A 19,998-nucleotide genomic window follows, 5' to 3' on the forward strand; every position below is an offset into this window, starting at 1 on the left:
TTTGGGTTTTTTTTTTTTTTTTTTTTTTTTTTTTTGGCCAGTCCTGGGCCTTGGACTCAGGGCCTGAGCACTGTCCCTGGCTTCCTTTTGCTCAAGGCTAGCACTCTGCCACTTGAGCCACAGCGCCACTTCTGGCCGTTTTCTGTATATGTGGTGCTGGGGAATCGAACCCAGGGCCTCATGTATACGAGGCAAGCTCTCTTGCCACTAGGCCATATCCCCAGCCCCTCACTTTTTTTTGAGGAAGGAAAAAGCAAAGAATCTTTTGCAAAAGATGTTTTACTATAAGTTTATTTGGAATAATTAAAAATGTGGTATCTGTTGGGAAGATATTCTGACAGCATTGGAAAGGACCTTTTTGTACCTAAAATTTATTGTGCATACTTAATCTTCTCTGATGTCTTCTTCTCATAGCTTTCCACCTCATTGTTACTATGTAGTTTGTTAACAGTGTCCTTTTTTGAAAAAGCTTGGTGAATGAAGGCTTGGTCTCTGGAGTTCAAATCCTAACTTTACCAATTGCTGATGGGGCAAATTATTACACCTTTCCATTTCTTTCTATGTAAGATGAGACTATTTGGTACTGACCTCCTAGGGTTAATTTTAGGGTTAACAGTTAATGCATATGAGATGAGAGCCAATAGTTCATGCCTGTAACCCTAGCTACTCAGGAAGTTGAGATCTGGAGGGTGTCAGTTGGATATTGAGGAATAATATCTTTAGTGGTAGAGCACAAGCCAAGCAAGAAAGCCTAGCCAGTTTAAGGTCCTGAGTTAAAATATATATATATATGTATAAATATATATATAAACACATACATATATTATATACACTCACATATATGAATGATATAAATCTGGGCATTTGGGTACAAATCTGTAATCCCAGCACATAAGATGTTGAAGGTCGAGGCAGGAGTATCCTCACTCAGTTCAAGGCCAGCTTGGGGAAAAGTATTCACGCATATAAATCCTTTAAGATGCTTCATGGACTTTTTAAAAGGCTTATCTTTTAAAAAACAATTAGCATTTTTCATTACTACTAATATGTAGAAACTAAGAAGAAAAACACCTTTGTGTTTCCTGATAACATGTAACTTTTTAGGAAACCAAAAGAGATTTTCAATACATGTAAGATGTGGAACTTCTAAAACAAATAGAAGTACAATGTAAATGTTTCAGCTCTACAGTGACAAAGTTGATCCTTCCAGGAAGTATCTTTTCTGATTTGATGCTCAAAGGCCATGGTATAAAGTGATCAAATCAATTTTTCTTTGTCATTAAGGTAATGATTTTGTTGACAGTTATTAAAGAATGAGTACAGCCTATTACCCAGTGGGAAAGTGATAACTCCTAAGACACAACAAGCTCTACCACTTTATAAAAATATAGATTATCATTTTTCCTTTTTCTCTTTACCAGTCCTGGGGCTTGAATTCAGGGCCTAACCATTGTCCCTGTCTTCTTTGGCTCAAGGTTAGCACTGTACCATTTGAGACACAGCACCACTTCCAGCCTTTTCTGTTTATGTGGTGCTGAGGAATTGAACCCAGGGCTTCATGTATTCTAGGCAAACACTACCGCTAGGCCACATTCCTAGCCCCTCTTTTTTTTTTGTTGTTGTTGTTTGTTTTCTGCCAGTCCTGGGCTTGGACTTAGGGCCTGAGCATTGTCCTGGCTTCTCTTTGCTCAAGGCTAGCACTTGAGCCACAGCGCCACTTCTGGCCATTTTCTATATATGTGGTGCTGGGGAATTGAACCCAGGGCTTCATGTATACGCCCCTAACCCTTCTATTTTTATTTCTTGACCTTCATTGGTCTTTTTTTTTTTTTTTTTTTTTTTGGCCAGTCCTGGGCCTTGGACTCAGGGCCTGAGCACTGTCCCTGGCTTCTTCCCGCTCAAGGCTAGCACTCTGCCACTTGAGCCACAGCTCTGCTTCTGGCCGTTTTCTGTATATGTGGTGCTGGGGAATCGAACCTAGGGCCTCGTGTATCCGAGGCAGGCACTCTTGCCACTAGGCTATATCCCCAGCCCTTCATTGGTCTTTTGACTTCTGCAAATGTTGATTAATTTGGGGGTTCATTTTGTTTTGCTTTTGTACCTTTTTCATCTACTATTGGTTCTGATCTGCTTTAAAATCTTAGCACACTTGCCTTTGATATGTACTTTTGAAAACACCTGTGTTTTTCTCTGTTAGTTGATTTGATATCTTTGAGAATATAAGATTTATATGAAACACTATGGAATCAAAAGCCTATTAAAAATATCAGATGTTGCTGTTGTTGTTATGGTTCATGCCTGGGATTAAACCCAGGGTCTTGCACACACTAGGTGTATGATATACTGCTGAACTTCATTCTAAGACAAAACAGTCTAGGATTAATACTAAAGACTTCGATATTATTTTGTGGTTTTTTGAGGTTTTTACCCTTTTGAGTTGCTCACTAAATTACCAGAGTGTATTAACAAGAGCCTGTAATATGTATAATATTCATGGCAAAGAGTATCTTCTCAGTAGCTCTTATTTGTTTTGTTACGCTACTGCTTCTCTAGGAGTCCGGTATATGTGTATCTTCTCTAGTGGAATATGTGTGGAAAGCAGAGTTTGCATATTTTTAAGTGGCATGAACTAAAGGTATAAAGTGAAAAATACTGCCCAGGTCTGAATGTCCAGGACACTTCCAGTATGTTGCTGGAAGAACTGTTGAGAAACACGAATATAGTAGTATATTTTTTTGTGCTGGTACTGGGACTTGAACTCAGGGCTTTCTGCTTTCACCCTTATAGGGTGCTTTGTTATTAACTAGGGTGAAGTAAGGGGAAAAAAAATTTTTTTTGGCCAGTCCTGGGGCTTGGACTCAGGGCCTGAGCACTGTCCCTGGCTTCTTTTTGCTCAAGGCTAGCACTCTGCCACTTGAGCCACAGTGCCACTTCTGGCCATTTTCTGTATATGTGGTGCTGGGGAATTGAACCCAGGGCCTCATGAATACGAGGCAGGTACTCTTGCCACTAGGCCATATTCCCAGCCCCGGGAAAAATTTTTTTAATCTTCAAAACTAATTTATTTTGGGCATTGATCAGAGTTGTGAGTAAAGATTGAGATGTCTTTGTAAACAGACATTTTTTACGATCTATTTAAAGTGCTTTAAAACTACTCAGAGTTACTGAGACCCTACTTCAAAAACAAAAGGATTTGAGGGTGTGGCTCATCTTGGATTATACTACCCCATACAGGGAAAAAATAGTAATTTAAAAATGGAAAATAGTTTTAACTTTAATAGTTGAACAATGCAAAGAACATTGTTTAAAAATACTGTGTCATGCTAGGTGCTGGTGGCTTATGCCAGTAATCCTAGCTTCTCAAGAAGCTAAGATCTGCGGATCATTGTTTGAAGCCAGCCTGAACAGTTAACCCCACCATAAAGCTAAAAGTGGAGATGTGGCCCAAGTGGTAGAATGCCAGCCTTGAGGGCTGGGAATATGGCCTAGTTGCAACAGTGCTCGCCAGCCTTGAGCAAAAAAAAGCTAAAGAACAATGTTCAGACCCTGAGTGCAAGTCCCAATAATGGCAACAAAAGGAAAAACAAATAATGTCAGGTAAATTACATAAACATTTTTAGATGTGAAAGCATCCCAGATTGGACGCAAATTCCAAAAACTGTGGAAACAAAAGATATTGTTACTAGGTATAGTAATTTCTGAGTTACATGTTATGCGTGATTTTTGTTACCTGTTTTTTTGTATATGTGCCAGTATTGGGGCTTGAATTCAGGGCCTTGAGCTCTTGCTTGGCTTTTTCCGAAAAAGCTCAAGGCTTGTGCTCTACCATTAGAACCACACCTCCACATCTGGCTTTTTGCTGGTTAATTGTATATAAGAATCTCATGGACTTCGTTGCTTGGCTGGCTTTGAACTGCAAGTCTTCAGATCTCAGCCCCCTGAATAGCTATGATTACAAGAATGAGCCATTAGTGCATGGCTAACCTTTTCTGTACTTACATTTAAAGTATATTAAACATAGAAACAAAAGTCAACAACAAAAGTGGCTCATGCCTGTAATCTTAGCTACTCAAGAGGCTGAAATCTGAGGATCATGGTTTGAAGCCAGCCCAGGCTGAAAAGTCTATAAGACTCCTATCTTCAATAAACTCAGAAAAAGTATAAAGTTGCTCTGTGGCCCAAGTGGTAGTGTGCTGCTAGCCTTGAGCACAAAGAAGCTCTGGGACAGCACCCAGGCCCTGAGTTTGAAGCCTTATGACTGGCAAAAACAAAACAAAACCCTGCATTCTACATTCCTTTCCCTCCCCCCCCCCCCAATACAGGGACAGTCTCACTGTTTGGTCCTGGCTGGCCTTAAGTGTTTGATCCTTCTGCCTCAGCCTCCCAATTGCTGGGATTACAGGTGTGTACCAACATACCTAACTCCTGTTTTATTTTTCTGGTCATTAATTTTTGTGTGTGTGTTATATTGAGGTTTAGAACTCAGGGTCTTGTACTTGCTATGTAAGTACTCTACCACTTGAGACATGCCCACAGCCCTTTTTGCTTTAGTTATTTTTTCAGGTAAGAGTCTTGAAATTTTGCATGGACTAGCATTGGGCTACATCCTCTTTCCCATGCCTCCTGCATAGCTGGGATTACAGGTATAAATGACTGCACCTGGCTTTTTTCGTGTGTGTGTGCGCGCGCGCGTGCACGTGCGTGCATGCGTGTGTGTTTTGAACTAGACCAGGGCACTGTCCCTGATCTCTTTTGCTTGAGGCTAGTTACTGCTCTGCCACTTTTGAGCCACTGTTCTTTCCAGTTTTCTGGTGGTTAATTGGAGATACGAGTTTCACAGACTTTCCTTCCCTGGCTGGCTTTGAACTGCAATCCTCAGATCTTAGCCTCCTTAGTAGCTATGTTTACAGTCATAAGCCACCAGCACCCAGCTTGGCTTATCTTTTTGAGCTGGAGTCTCACTACTTTTTGCCTGGTCTGTTCTTCTTAAGTAGTTGAGATTACCTACATGAGCCTCGTTGTGCCTCATCTCTCATCATGAAAAATAAAAATCCCTAGGAGAGCTGGGAATATGGCTTAGAGGTAGAGTGCTTGCTTTGCATGCATGAAGTCCTGGGTTTGATTCCTCAGCACCACATAAACAGAGAAGGCCAGAAGTGACGCTGTGGTGGTAGCAAGGGCTTCAGGGTATGCACAGTTCGAAAGTGTGGGCAAAAAAAAGCCAGGGGCTGGGTGATGGTGACTCATGCCTGTAAGGAGGCTGAGATCTGAGGTTCGAGGTCCAAAGCCGACCTGTACAGGAAAGTCCATGAGGACTCTTTTTTTTTTTTTTTTTTTGCCAGTCCTGGGGCTTGGACTCAGGGCCTGAGCACTGTCCCTGGCTTCTTTTTGCTCAAGGCTAGCTAGCACTCTGCCACTTTAGCCACAGCGCCCCTTCTGGCCATTTTCTGTATATGTGGTACTGGGGAATTGAACCCAGGGCCTCAACTATACAAGGCAAGCACTCTTGCCACTAGGCCATATCCCCAGCCCCTCCATGAGGACTCTTTATCTCCAATTAACCACAGAAAACTGGCAGAACTGGTGCTGTGGTTCAAGTGGTAGAGCACGTACCTTGAGCTGAAGAGCTCAGGGACAGTGTTGAGGCCCAGAGTTCAAGCCCCACGACCGAAAAACAAAACAAAACCTAAATTTTTAGAATGTGTTAAATTCAGATAAATGTGATAATCTTTGAAAATTCCTGAGCATAGTGTTTAGAGCATAGTAAGTACTCAATAAATGTTAGCTACTGCTATTATTATTTGAGGTGGATTGCTTCCTGTGATTAGAGCCTAGGACTCATACTGGAGAAAACAACAGTGATAAAACGTCCTTTTTATGCACTGCTTGTTCTTCTGATGCCAATAAGTGTACTCTCCTATACCTACAGCCCCAAGAACGTGTGTGTGTGTGTGTGTGTGTGTGTGTATGCATGCGCCTGTCCTAGGGTTTAAACTCAGGGCCTGGGCACTGACCCAGAGCTTTTGTGCTCAAGGTTAGTACTCTACCACCTGAGTCACATTTCAACTTTTTGGTGATTAATTGGAGATAAAGAGTCCTCATGGACTTTTCTGCCCAGTTTGGCTTTGAACTGCAGTCCTCAAATCTTGGCCTCTTGAGTAGCTAAGATTATAGGCGTGAGCTACTAGTTCCTGGCTCTAGAATTTTTTTTTTTTTTTTTTTTTTTTTTTTTTTTTTTTTTTTTGCCATTCCTGGGCCTTGGACTCAGGGCCTGAGCACTGTCCCTGGCTTCTTCCCGCTCAAGGCTAGCACTCTGCCACTTGAGCCACAGCGCCGCTTCTGGCCGTTTTTCTGTATATGTGGTGCTGGGGAATCGAACCTAGGGCCTCGTGTATCCGAGGCAGGCACTTTTGCCACTAGGCCATATCCCCAGCCCCTAGAATTTTTAAAAAGAAAAAAAAAAAACAACCCTGTATGATTAAACTAAAGTATTTGACTCCTTCCTTCCTTCCTTCCTTCCTTCCTTCCTTCCTTCCTTCCTTCCTTCCTTCCTTCCTTTTTTCCTTCCTTCCTTCGATTTGAACTTGAGGGCTCATACTTACTTTGCTGGAGATCTACCACTTGAGACATACTTCTAGCCCTTCTTTTTTGCTGGCTTATTGGAGGTAGAATCTAGCAGACTTTTCTGCCTGACAGGCCTCATACTTCAATCCTCCAGATTTCAGCCTCCTTAGTAGCTAGCTTTATAGGTGTGAAGTTTTCTTAATAATTGTATACAGGAACCCTGATATGTGGTCACTCTGTAGTGACTTCCTGTGCTGTAACTTTTTTGGGGGGGATGGGGGGAGTTGGTTGTGGAGCTTGATCTCAGGGGCTGAGTGCTGTCCCTTGAGTTTTTTCCGCTCAATGCTAGCTAGCACTCTACCACTTTGAGCCACAGCTCTGCTTCCAGTTTTTCTGGTGATTAATTGGAGGTAAGAGTCTCACAGAACTTCCTGCTTCGGATGGCTTCCAACTGTGATGCTTAGATCTCAGCCTCCAGAGTCTCTAGGATTACAAGTGTGAGTTACCAGTACCCGGTTCATTGCTCTAACTTAAAAAAAAAAATAGCTTTAATATTATTCATGGCTCGCACTAAAAGTTGTATCTCTCACATTTTTCTGGGTTAACTCCTTAAGAGTTCTTGGGAAATTTGAAATAGAAACATATTTTCCAAGTTCTAGAAATTTCTATAATTCTACCTGTTGCTTCTCATATTATATGTTTTTGTGGGTCCCTTGGAATTCAGTCCTGAGAGACTGAGATATTTATTTATGTGGGACTTATTCAAATGAAATAAATATATATAAGAAATTCAGCCCCCCCAAATCCTAGAAATACGTTTGTTATTAGGTATTTTTACTGGGCAGTAATGTCTGACTTTTTCTTTATTTTGGTACTAGTTCTGGGGTTGGGCCTCAGGGCTTTCCTGAGCCATGCCATACCTCCGGTCATTTTTTTTTTTTTTTTTTTTTGGGCTGGCTAGTGATAAGAATCTCTTGGACTCTTCTACCCAGGCTGGCTTCAAACCTCAATCCTCATATCTTAGCCTCTTCTGTGGCTAGGATTATAGGTGTGAGCCACCAATGCAAGCCCATTTCTTCTTTTCTAATATACAACAGTATGAATATATTTAATATCACTGAAATATACATACACACTCATAGAACTGTGTGAGCTGGATGGAAATTTCCAGATTTTGTCTAGTTCTTAGCATTCACTTACTACCACATACCAGAAAGTAGACTGCTTATTGCAGTCTGAGATTAATACTATATGAATTATTACAGGTAATAACATGCCAGGAAAGGGGTTATACCCAGTTATCCAGGTAGATTGTAGAATGTTAATGAGCAACACAAGGCATATGATAGGGCTTTTGTTTTTTCTAGTCCCTCATCTAATTTGTAATAATTGCATTCACTCTTTGCTTCAAGGAAGTTTGCAGGTGAGGGAGAAGGAATGGGATCACATGGAGTGTGAAGAGCAATATATTATTTCAGTATTGCTATACAGCAGTTTTTTCCCTGAGGGTGTAATGGGTAGTGGTAGAGAAAGGAAATAGAGAGAAAAGGTCTGCCATAATGGAATTCCAAGGGCCGTAGGAGCCATCTGTGATTTGAGAATGTAGAGCATGAAAGCCTCAGATATGTGAATTTTCATATTCATTTTAACTTTTTGAAAAAAAAGGTTATGGAAAACAGTTATCAGTCTTAAGTTAAAATTTATAGCTTTCTTTATATCTTGTATGTTGAGAAACTTCAATATTGTGATCTGTGTTGGGCAGGACCTTGTTTTTCCCATTTCCTACTAATCCCTCTTTTTATCCTGGTGTTAGTTTTCCAACTATTCAAGGATTCCTGAATTCTTAATTCCTAAATGAAGCATTTCTGGACTTCTGGGATCCAATGTTATTTCCTTAAATTCACTGTTGTTGCTATTTACTATCTACTCCTACCTCATATTTATTTTTAGGATACCAGGATGGTTTGTAGAAACAGCATTTGGATTGGTAGGGGATCTCATCCCACAGCTCTTACTGATGGAGCCAGTTGCCATGGAGTGGATCAGATTGGCTAACCTAGGGACCAATGAATAGCAGAACATCAAACACATTACCGTTTAGCCTTGCAGAATGCATTTACTTAGTGACCTCTGACTTCAATATTATAATTGTATGTAGATCTGTGAAATAAAGTGTTCAAAAAATGCTACAAAGTGTTTTTCTCTTCTATCAAAATTTTGCTGTTGAATATAAATACTTAAAACCATTTTCTCTTTTCTTTTTGTGCTGGTTGTGGGGCTTGAACTCAGCCTTACATTCTTGCTTGTCTTTTTTGCTCAAAGCTGGTGCTCTACAACTTGAGCCACACTTTCACTTCCACTAATGTTAAATTTCTGCATTATATGTCTTATGATTTGAAGAGTATGTGGTGGGAAACACCATCTGCCTGGTCTGAATTGAGCTACTATTTGGTCATTTAGGTTTATGTCAAGTGCTAACTCTAACTCTAGATCAAGGGTGATTTATTTTTATATATAAAGCCTTCTTGCTTATTTTGGTACCTTTAAAGCCAGCTTTTTTCCCCTTGTTGTTTTCCTTTCTCTTCCACTGGGATATGGTAGAGTTCTATTGAAGTTAGAGTTATCTTCTGTGTTTGTTCTGAAGATAGAGGATTATCTGGGATGGCTTTCATGGCTTTCATCTTCACTTCCCTAGCTGGCTTATGGGTACTGACTGAAGTTTGAGCGATTTCACTGAGCTCAGTGTTTGTACCTTGTCATAAGAAATCATGGCATCTTCTCCTGTATTGCCAAAGGGACTAAGACTGATTAATTAATAAAAGAAAATTTCACCTCTAGATTTTGTGGGGTATGGAGTGGGGATCCTGGGACTTGAGCCCAGCCTCCCCCCACCCCCCACTGTCCCTCAGCTTTTTTTTTTTTTTTTTTTTTTTTTTGCTCAAAGCTAGCACCACTTCTAGCTTTCTGATAGTTAATTGGAGATAAGAATCTCATGGTCATTCCTATCCAGCCTGGCTTTGAACCTCATTACTCAGATCTCAGTCTCTTGAGTAGCTAGGATGAAAGGTATGAGCCATTGGCACCCAGCTCTACACTTCTAGATTTTTTAAACAAAAGAAATCAAGAATATTCTATTATTGTTTTTACACTCTACGTAAGGAATTTATGGTGGGTCTTATTTTCTGTTCTCAGAATTCTTTGACTAGCTGTTGGGACAATTGGAATGCTAAAGGAAACCTCAAAAAGTACATGAGTTTTGTCACTTTTTTGAGCTATTCAAGTCTCTGAGTAGAATGTGAACTCTTCTTTAAACCATTGCCTGCCTCAGTAACAAACAACAAACAGTCTTGTCCAGTAAACAAAGATGAGATTGGGTTGGGAGATGATAAAGGGTTATGGGGGTTAATTTGAACCAAGTTTATTATATACATGTATGGAAACATCACATTGAAGTCCCTTTGTGTAACTAATATACACTAATAAAAAGTATGACTGAAGAACTTTGGGGAAAACAGGGTAAAAATAAGGGATATGATTTGACTAGGTAAATCTAAAGCAGGTTTATCTGACAGGTTATAAGCTTAAATTTCACTTGACTCATATGGTTGTGGTTTTGTGGGTTTTTTTTTTTTTTTTTTTTTTTTTTTTTTTTTTTTTGCCAGTCCTAGGGCTTGAACTCACTGAACTCACAGCCTGAGCACTGTCCCTGGTTTCTTTTTGCTCATGACTCACACTCTACCACTTGAGCCGCAGCTCCACTTCTGGCCTTTTCTATATACATGGTGCTGAGGAATTGAACCCAGGGTTTCGTGTATACAAGGCAAGCACTCTACCACTAGGCCATATTCCCAGCCCTTGACTCACATAGTTTTTAGAAACAAATTTTGAATAGGAGTCATTGATCTTTTGGATGATAGTTGTGGAAAACTATCTTGCTTTTAATTTGGAAAAGCAACTGGCCATTTTGAGAAAAATAAGGAGAAAAAGCAAAATCCCATCTTGTGTTGAAGTCTAGCTTTGCCACTTATATTCTGTGACTACCCAATTACTCTAATTCATTAAACAATATATTTATATGTCTTAGGTTCTATTCTATACCCTGATTATAAACAAGCAGTAAATAAAACAAAAATTTCATGATTTTCTAGCTACTTGAATGGCTGAGGTAAAGGGATCACAAGTTTGATGCCTGCCTAGACAACTTAATGAGACCTTGTCTCAAAATAAGATTTAAGAACGCAGGAGTGGAGGCTGGGATTGTAACTCAGTGATAGAATGCTTGTCTTGCTTAAGGCCCTGGTTTCAATTCCTAGTACCACAAACAACTAAACACAAACATGGTCTCTATGGAATGTTAAATAATGGTAAATGCTGAGGGGAACAATAAGAACGTAGGATAGGATGTATTTGGGGATTTTGTTTGTTTGTTTTAAAGGTAGGGTCTTGTATGTTAGCCAAGCTGGCCTTGAACTCTTGGACTCAAGCAATCTTACTGACCAAGCCTTCTAAGTAGCTGGGATCATCAGCACACATCACCAAATCTGACTATATATTTAGGTTTTGTAATTTTAGCTAGTATAGCTGAAGAAGAGCCTGATGAATGACATTCATCAAGTAAAGATCTAAGGAATTTTGTATGCAAGCCATGAAATTGGAGGAAAGATTTTAAAGTAGGAACAGTAAATGCATTCATCTTAAAGGGATCTTGGGGCATAAATAAGAGCCAATGTACATGGGACTGCATAAGTAAAGAGAATAGTAAAAGATAGGTCAGAGAGCAAACTAGTAGATCATTTAAGGTCTTGTAGTATATTTAAAGGACTTCAGTTTTTGCTCTCAGTGAAAAAGGTAGCTCTTGAAGCATTTTGAACAAAGGTATAGATGTAACATTTTTATATAATCATTCAGGGTGCTGTTTAGAAAATACTGTAGGAGAATGAAAGTGGAAACAGGCAGACCAGGTAAGAAGGCTACTGAAAGGAAGAAAAGACGGTGGAACCATTAGACAAGGAAAAGAAATGCATTACATCCAAGTTGCAAAGGAAAAAGATCTCTGTTCATAGATGCTAAAGTCTTATGAGAAAAAAACCCTAAAGTTAGAACTAAGAAGTGAACGCAGTAAAGTAACAGGAGAGAATTATTACACAGAAGTCTATTGCATTGTTTTACACTAACAATGAACAATCTAAAAAGAAAAATTTGAAAAGAATTCTCTCTCTCTCTCTCTCTCTCTCTCTCTCTCTCTCTCATTTTTGCCAGTCCTGGGGCTTGGACTCAGGACCTGAGCACTGTCCCTGGCTTCTTTTTGTTCAAGGTTAGCTAGCACTCTACCACCTGAGCCACAGAGCCATTTCTGACCTTTTCTGTTTATGTGGTACTGAGGAATCGAACCTAGGGCTTCATGTATGCAAGGCAAGCACTCTACTACTAGGCCGTATTCCCAGTCCCTGAAATAAATTCTTTTTATAGTAGCATTAAAAAGTAAGAAAATTCCTAGGAATTAATTAAGAAGATGAGAGACTTACACAGTGAAAAGTGTGAAACACTGCTAAAGTTAAATATTGCTGAAGAATTGTATAAATGGAAGCTATGCTCATGGATTGGAAGATTTAATATTACATGGCTAAGATGTCAGTACTACCCCAAGCAATGTATGATTCAATATGATCCTTATTAAAATTCCAGTGACAAAGGTTGAGAAAAGTGGATGAGAACAAAGGGTATATATGCTTGTTTTTTTTCTCTGACATTTCATTATTTCTCAAAATGGCCACAATAATCATCCAAAATATCAGTGATTCCTATTCAAACTGATTTGTTGGGTTGAAACTCCTTTGTATAACTACTTAAAGATAACAAAAACCCCAATGACATTTTTTGCAAAAATAGAAAAATATATCTTAAAGTTCATATGGAACTAGGCTTGAATGATGTATGCCTATAATCCTAGTACTGGGGAGGCTGAGGCAGATGGATTGGAAATTCAAGGCCAGACTGGGCTACATAGTAAAACTGTAAGGAAATGGGGAGGGAGGGAGGGAGGGAGGGAGGGGGAGGGAGGGAGGGAGGGAGAGAGTAGGAAGAGAGGAGAAAGTGAAAGGAAGAGGAATCTTGAAAAACAAAATGTAGACTCACTTTTGATTTTAAAAGCTTACCTCACGCCAGAAACTGATGGCTTATGCTGATAATCATAGCTTCCCAGGAGGCTGAGATCTGAGGCAGAAAACTCTATGGGACTCTTATTTCCATTAGCCACCAAAAAGGATGGAAATGAAGCTGTTGGCTTAAGTGTTAGAGCACTGGCCTTGATCAGAAAAGCTCAAGGACATTGTCTAAGCCCTGAGTTCAAGTCCCAGGACCAATGTGCACATGCACACATACAGCACAAAAAAATAAAAAATAAACTTACCTCCTAGGTATAGTAATTTGAATTATGACACTGGCACAAAGAAAACCAGACCAATGGAATAAAGTAACAACCCTAGCTAATGTCATTTATTTGCATGTATGAAAATTGAACAGTAAAATCTATCACGATTGGTTTTCTTTGTTGTTTTTTTGCCAGTTGTGGGCCTTGGACTCAAGGCTAGCACTCTGCCACTTGAGCCACAGCGCCACTTCTGGCCATTTTATATATATATGGTGCTGGAACCCAGGGCTTCATGTATACGAGGCAAGCACTCTTGCCACTAGGCCATATTCCCAGCCCTCACGATTGTTTTAAGAAAGGAGAGGGGGCTGGGAATATGGCCTAATGGCAAGAGCGCTTGCCTCCTACACATGAACAGCTCTCGGTTCGATTCCCCAGCACCACATATATGGAAAACGGCCAAAAGGGGCGCTGTGGCTCAGGTGGCAGAGTGCTAGCCTTGAGCGGGTAGAAGCCAGGGACAGTGCTCAGGCCCTGAGTCCAAGGCCCAGGACTGGCCAAAAAAAAAAAGAAAGGAGAGGAAGCTGGGTACCAGGGTCTCACTCCTATAATCCTAGCTACTCACGAGACTGAGATCTGTGGTTCCAAGCCTGACAGGCCAGGAAAATCCATGAAAGGCTTACCCCTGGCAACTAAAAAAAAAACCTGGAAGTGGAGCTGTGGCTCAGTAGAGCACTGGCCTTGAGTGTATAAGCCCAAGGACAGTGTTCTGCCCTGAGTTCAAGCCCCAGACCAGGACAAAAACAAAAAAAAAGGGAGAGTGGCAGAAGGAGGAGACTTGACAGATACATTATGTATATGAGTATAAATGCCAAAGTGAAACTCATCACCTGACTTATGAAATAGTAACCTCTCTAACATCTTAATAATAATAAAATTATATTTTAAAGACTCAAAAATGGGTCAAATGTCTGAATGTAAATTCTAAAACTATAAAGGTTTTAAGAGAAAATATAGGGTACATGCTTTATGATTTGGCAGTGGTTTCTTGTGACACTAAAGACAGAAATGATCAAAGAAAATAATTTCAAATCATATATCTGATAAGGAATTGCTATCTCACTGTGTAGAGAATTCTTAAAACTTATCAATAACAAGCCAATTAAAAAGTAGGTTAAAGGGCTAGGATAGCTCAGTTCATAGCATAGCATGTTCAAGGCCCTCAGTTTGATCCCCAACAACACACACACACACACACACACACACACACACACACACACACACACACACAGAGCATGTGAAGGATTTGAAAATTCTTTTTTTTTTTTTAACTTTGTTGTTGTTGTTGTTCAGTTGTCGTGGGGTCATGGGACTTGAACTCTGGGCCTGGGTGGGAATAGACAATTCTTCAAAGAAAATATATGTGGTTTATAAGAACATGGAAAGATGCTCAGTATCACTAATCATTAAAAAATACAAATCAAAATTATAATAAGGTACTATTCATGATCATTAATATTTCTACTAAAAAAAAGTTGGGCAAGAGTGGTGATGGAGGGACTGTTGGATACTTGTAGTTCAAGCACTACGGAGGTTAACACTGGAGTCAGTCCAGACGAGCTCTGTACACTTCATGCCCATGTATCTTATTTCTTCCTTAGAAAAGAAGGGTGAGTTGGACCTAAATCTATTCCAGTGGGACTTCTTTCCTGTTTTTTCTTTCAAGGATTATTAGGCATATTCAGGCTTATAGGTACACTGTTCTGGGGTTTTGTCCCTTACTTTGACATTATAGAGGAAAGAATCTGGAATTTTGGAGCCAAGTATACCTGATTCCTTTTTTTTTGTCCAGTCTTGGGGTTTGAACTGAGGGGGCCTGGGCGCTGTCCCTAAACCTGCTCAAAGCTCTAGTCACAAAGCCATTTCCAGCTTTTTTTGAGTGGTTTATTGGAGATAAGAGTCTCTTGGACTTTTTCTGCCCAGGCTGGCTTTGAACCGTGATCCTCAGATCTAAGCTTCCTGAGTAGCTAGGATTACAGTCATGAGCCACCAGTGCCCAGCTAGACCTGACTCCTTACCTAGACTATTTAACCATAAACAGTTCACAAGTAGCTGCGATTACAGGCATACCATCACACCCAACCCATCATAAAAAAGGTCTTTGAGAAAAAGTCTTGCTACATGGTTGTATTTGAACTTGAAATCTTCCTGACTTTGCCTCCAAAGTAGTAGAATTATAAACATGTAGCAGTATATCCAGCACCATGAAAATTTGAGTGGCACCCATGGTCCCCTCACCACACTGGTTCTAGGACTTGAACTCAGCTTTCTTGTGCACAGATGGCACACTTGTAGCATACAACTCCACTTCTACCTTTTTGTTGATTAATTGGAGATGAAAGTCTCATGGAAGTCCTGGTTGGCTTCAAACTGTGACCCTTAGATCTCAGCCTCCTGAGTATTTAGGATTACAGCATGAGCCACCAGTGCGCAGCTAACCAGCATCTTTTGTGTATGTCATTATGCACAATACATTTTTTTAATGGAAACAGTAATTCATTATATGAATGTACTATGATTTTATTTTTGGTAGTATTAGAATTTGAATCCAGGACCTTGTGCTTATTTAGGCATGTGCTGTCCCACTTGAGCCACTTCCCTAGACCTTTTTGCTCTTCTTTATTTTTAGATAGAATTTTGTGGTTTTGGGGGCTGGGGATATGGCCTAGTGGCAAGAGAGCTTGCCTCCCATACATGAAGTCCTAGGTTCGATTCCCCAGCACCACGTATACAGAAAACGGCCAGAAGGGGCGCTGTGGCTCAAGTGGCAGAGTGCTAGCCTTGAGCGGGAAGAAGCCAGGGACAGTGCTCAGGCCCTGAGTCCAAGGCCCAGGACTGGCAAAAAAAAAAAAAATCGTGGTTTTTCTTTTTTTTTCTTTCAAATTTTATTATCAAACTGATGTACAGAGAGGTTACAGTTTCATACGGTGGGCATTGGATACATTTCTTGTACTGTTTGTTACCTCGTCCCTCATACCCCCCTCTCTGCTCCTCTTTCCCTTTCCCCCCATTAGGTGTTCAGTTCACTTACACCAAACAGTTTTGCAAGTATTGCTTTTGTTGTTGTTTGTCTTTTTTTACCCTGTGTCTCTCAATTTTGCTATTCCCTTTCAATTTCCTACTTCCAATACCAGTATACACGATTTCCAATATACTCAGATAAGATTACAGATAGTGTAGTTACAACCACAGGAAGGTGATACAAGAACATCATCAATAATAGAAGCTACAGATTCGTGGTTTTTCTTAAGTGGACCTGGCATGCTCTTATCTCCATCTTCTAAATTTCTAGGACACAGGCTTGTGCCACTTACCATGCTTCTGGTGCTGCTGTTTCTTTTTCCTCCTCTTCTTGTTCCTTTTTCTCATCGTACTTTCCCTCCAGAATTCAGGGCCTCATACTTGCTAGGCATAAGCTCTAGCACTTGAGCCTTTTTTGCTTTGATGACTCTTTTAGGTAGGTGTTCCAGTGGTTGCTAGTCTAGGGCTGGATTTAGACCATGAGCCTTCTACCTATGGCTTCCCAGGTGGCTAAAACCACAGGTGGATACTACCATGCTCAGCTTATTGATTGAAACAAGATCTTGCTAACTTTCCTTGCTTGGCCTCAAACCATGATCCTCCTGATCTCTACCTCTTGAATAAGTCAGACTACAGGCATGTACCACTATATTTGACCACCCACAATTGTTTTATCAACTCGACCCCAAACTTCAATGTGAGTCAGTTTGGAGTAATTTAGTCTTGATATATGAGTTAGCAAGATATTGAAAACTTACAGGCAAGGTAGAACTTTTAGTTCCTAGTATTGGCTTCTTGTATTCTGATTTATGTTACTGACCTGTCGCTGAGCATCCCCTATACAATGTATTTGTTTTGGCCTATCACCTAGAAACTTATTTGTAGAGTTGATGGAAGGACATATAATCTTGCTGTTCTGAAAGGTGCTTACCTTGGCAGTCAAAAAAATCTATGGGAAGTCTGTAGTATTCTTCCTGAAATAAATGACTGAATCTCACTCCCAGTCATCCTGCCCTGTATCAGCTTGTATCAGGTAGCCTCATATCAGACAGTCCCTTCTGTGCAGCGTTGAGCCATTCAGTGTCCTCAGGAGATACTCTGCCTTGGAAGTTGTGCCATTTGCCTGGATGTAATAGACAATGTGCACAAATAGTTTGTGGGAAGCACTTATCCAGGCCCTCCTGGGAGCTTAATGTCTTTGGTTTGGTCTCACCACATTTATGTATAAAATAGTCCATTCTGTTTCTCCCAAAATTTCCTCTAGCAAATACACCATCTAGAAAGAAAATTAATTCTTTGCCTTTTTTTTGTTGTTGTTGTTCTTGCTTATTAAAAGTGGTCTTTTGTTTTTTTTAGCTAATAAATCGTCTTGGCCCTCAATTGCAACTTTAGTTTTGGCCCAGAAATTTTTCTTTTAGAAACTTTATTCCCCAAGAATAATGACTACTATGTAGGACTGCATATTTTGGAGAAATAACTATATAAATGTTAGGACTATTTCAGAAATAATGGTATGGGGAATTTCCAAGAGAGGCTAGTAGGCTTCTTAGGAAATTATAGCAAAAGAGGGGAGGGAGAAAAGAGAAAGAGTAAAGGGGAGGGGAGAGGAGGTAAATACAGTCAAGGTATATTATATGTCTGCAGAAAATAGCATAATGAAACTCACTAAGAACTTTTAAAGCAGAATGACAGGAGGAATAAAAAGAGCAATCAAACTACATTATTATATACGTACATAGAAATATAATGAAATCCTTTTGTGCTGGAGTTTAAACTCTTGGCCTCACTTCAGCTGATGTTCACTTGCCTCCAGCTTCTGTTTTTGCAGAAATCTCAAGGACATTTAAAAAGCCTAGGATGGCTTTGAGTTGTGAGTCTCCTGATCTCAGTCTTCTGAGTAGCTAACATTATAGGCATGAGTCTATAATGGCACTCAGCTAGCCCCAGCTAGCTGCTCCTCCTCCTCCTCCTCCTCCTCCTCCTCCTCCTCCTCCTCCTCCTCCTCCTCCTCCTCCTCCTCCCCCCCTCCCCCCCCCCTCCCCCTCCCCCTCCCCCTCCCCCTCCCCCTTCCTCCTCCTCCTCCTCCTCCCCTCCCCCTCCCCCTCCCCCGTCTCTCTCTCTCTCTCTCTCTCTCTCTTTTTTGCCAGTCCTGTGGCTTGAACTCAGGCCTGAGCATTGTCCCTGGCTTCTTTTTGCTCAAGGCTAGCATTCTACCACTTGAGCCACGCCATTCTTTTTTGTAGTAGGTTTCTTCCAGTATTTCTCACTTTTAAATTTAACTCTAAAACTTCATACTCATATGAATGACTTTCTATGAAACCTTTTAAAGAAAATTTTTCTATCCCTTAGCTGTTCAGGAGCTCCCATATTGTAGAGAAAGCAATAATCTTACAGATTTATTTACTTGTGTCTGATAAGGTTGTTTCTTGAGCCTTTAGATCTACCCCTTTAAGCTGACTTGGAGAGAAAATGTTTGATGACCATTTTCTTGAAACATTGCTAACTATTTAGCTAAGTTTGTAGAGCTGCAGTAAGAATGAATGTGACATCTGCAATTGTGTCCAGTCTTTCTAAAAGACAGAAAGAACTGTTTAGAATTAAAGTACAGTCAATAACCCATGTAAGGACATTCTTGTCTTCAATTAACCAGCAAAAAGCCAGAGCAAAGTGGAGCTGAGGCTCAAGTAGTAGGTTGCCAGCCCTAAGGGAAAATAAAGCTAAAGCCCCAGTACTACCTCTCCACCCTAGTAAAAAAGAATAACAATACATGCACATAGACAACAGTATCATTTAGGGGCAGTAGGTTGATATAACCCAAATAGTGAGAATACTAAAACAAAGATTCTTCCTCAAGAGAGCCCTGGTCTTTCTAAAGGCTAGATGGCTGTAAAGATGTCTTCTTGACTTTCAGCTTACTTAAGAGAAAGGAAACACTAAGATCCTATAACCATTGTCTAATTTTGCTGGGAAGTAGTTTGGAGCCAATAACTTTGTTATGGTTTGTAGTAGCTGTGGAAGATCTCTCTCTTGAGAAAGGAACATTTTTCTCTAATGGTGAGCAGAGCTTTATGATACATTTTTCTTCTTTCTAGAAAAAAAGTCTAGTAAATTTAATGGAGCCGAAAATGTGAACACATTTCTCCAAGAAACAGAAGGGGGCATGTAGTGTCAAGACTATTTGCTTTAGAAGTTAATGCTGATGAATTTCAATTATGTTAAGTAAAAGAATCTAGAGGGCTTGGGATATAGCCTAGTGGCAAGAGCGCTTGCCTCATATACATGAAGCCCTGGGTTCGATTCCCCAGCACCACATGTACAAAAAATGGCCAGAAGTGGCGCTGTGACTCAAGTGGCAGAGTGCTAGCCTTGAGCAAAAAGAAGCCAGGGACAGTGCTCAGGCCCTGAGTCCAAGGCCCAAGACTGGCAAAAAAAAAAAAAAAAAAAAAAAAAAAAAAAAATCTAGAAAATGCATGGAGCTGAAAATGTTGCTTAGATTTCTTTGTGTGATAGTGTGTGTGCTTAGCATGTATGAGTTTCTGGGTTCTATCTCCCCATCTAGAAAAATGCAGATTAATTTGTCATAACAGAAGCAGATCAGTAGTGGCTAGAGGTGGTGTGAAGGGAGGAAAGATCATGAAGAGACATGAGGAAACTTGAGGGTAGGGTGGTGGATATGCTCACTGTCTCAATTGTAGTGGTTTCAGAGATGTACACGTGTGTTGTCACTCATCCAATTGTATATTTTCATGTAGTTTATAGCTGTCAATTTTACTTAGGAAATCTAAAAAAGAGGGCTGGGAACATGGCCTAGTGGCAAGAGTGCTTGACTTGTATACATGAAGCCATGGGTTCAATTCTCCAGCACTACATATATAGAAAACGGCCAGAAGTGGCGCTGTGGCTCAAGTGGCAGAGTGCTAGCCTTGAGCAAAAAGAAGCCAGGGACAGTTCTCAGGCCTTGAGTCCAAGGCCCAGGACTGGCA

The 19,998-nt window shown here is 40.4% G+C and overlaps 1 protein-coding gene and 1 long non-coding RNA gene across 14 annotated transcripts in view; one reads left to right on the forward strand and one right to left on the reverse strand.

The window, feature by feature from the left end:
- R3hdm2 (R3H domain containing 2) overlaps positions 1–19,998 on the forward strand; it is a 141,468-nt gene that overhangs the window by 65,872 nt on the left and 55,598 nt on the right. The window contains exon 1 of one of the 13 annotated variants that reach the window (XM_048361156.1): positions 4,379–4,402. The exons of the other annotated variants lie outside the window; for them this stretch is intronic. The gene's annotated coding sequence lies outside the window, so the exon portion shown is untranslated. Of the gene's footprint in view, positions 1–4,378; positions 4,403–19,998 lie in introns of those variants that run through there. 13 annotated transcript variants of the gene reach the window in all.
- On the reverse strand, positions 609–19,890 carry LOC125362391. The gene is made up of 3 exons (XR_007213067.1): positions 19,881–19,890; positions 16,251–16,258; positions 609–751 (listed from the first exon to the last, which is right to left on the reverse strand). It is a non-coding gene; the product is annotated as an uncharacterized LOC125362391 (long non-coding RNA).

The sequence above is a fragment of the Perognathus longimembris genome, chromosome 1 (assembly GCF_023159225.1).
Source record: "Perognathus longimembris pacificus isolate PPM17 chromosome 1, ASM2315922v1, whole genome shotgun sequence".
Lineage (NCBI taxonomy): Eukaryota > Metazoa > Chordata > Mammalia > Rodentia > Heteromyidae > Perognathus > Perognathus longimembris.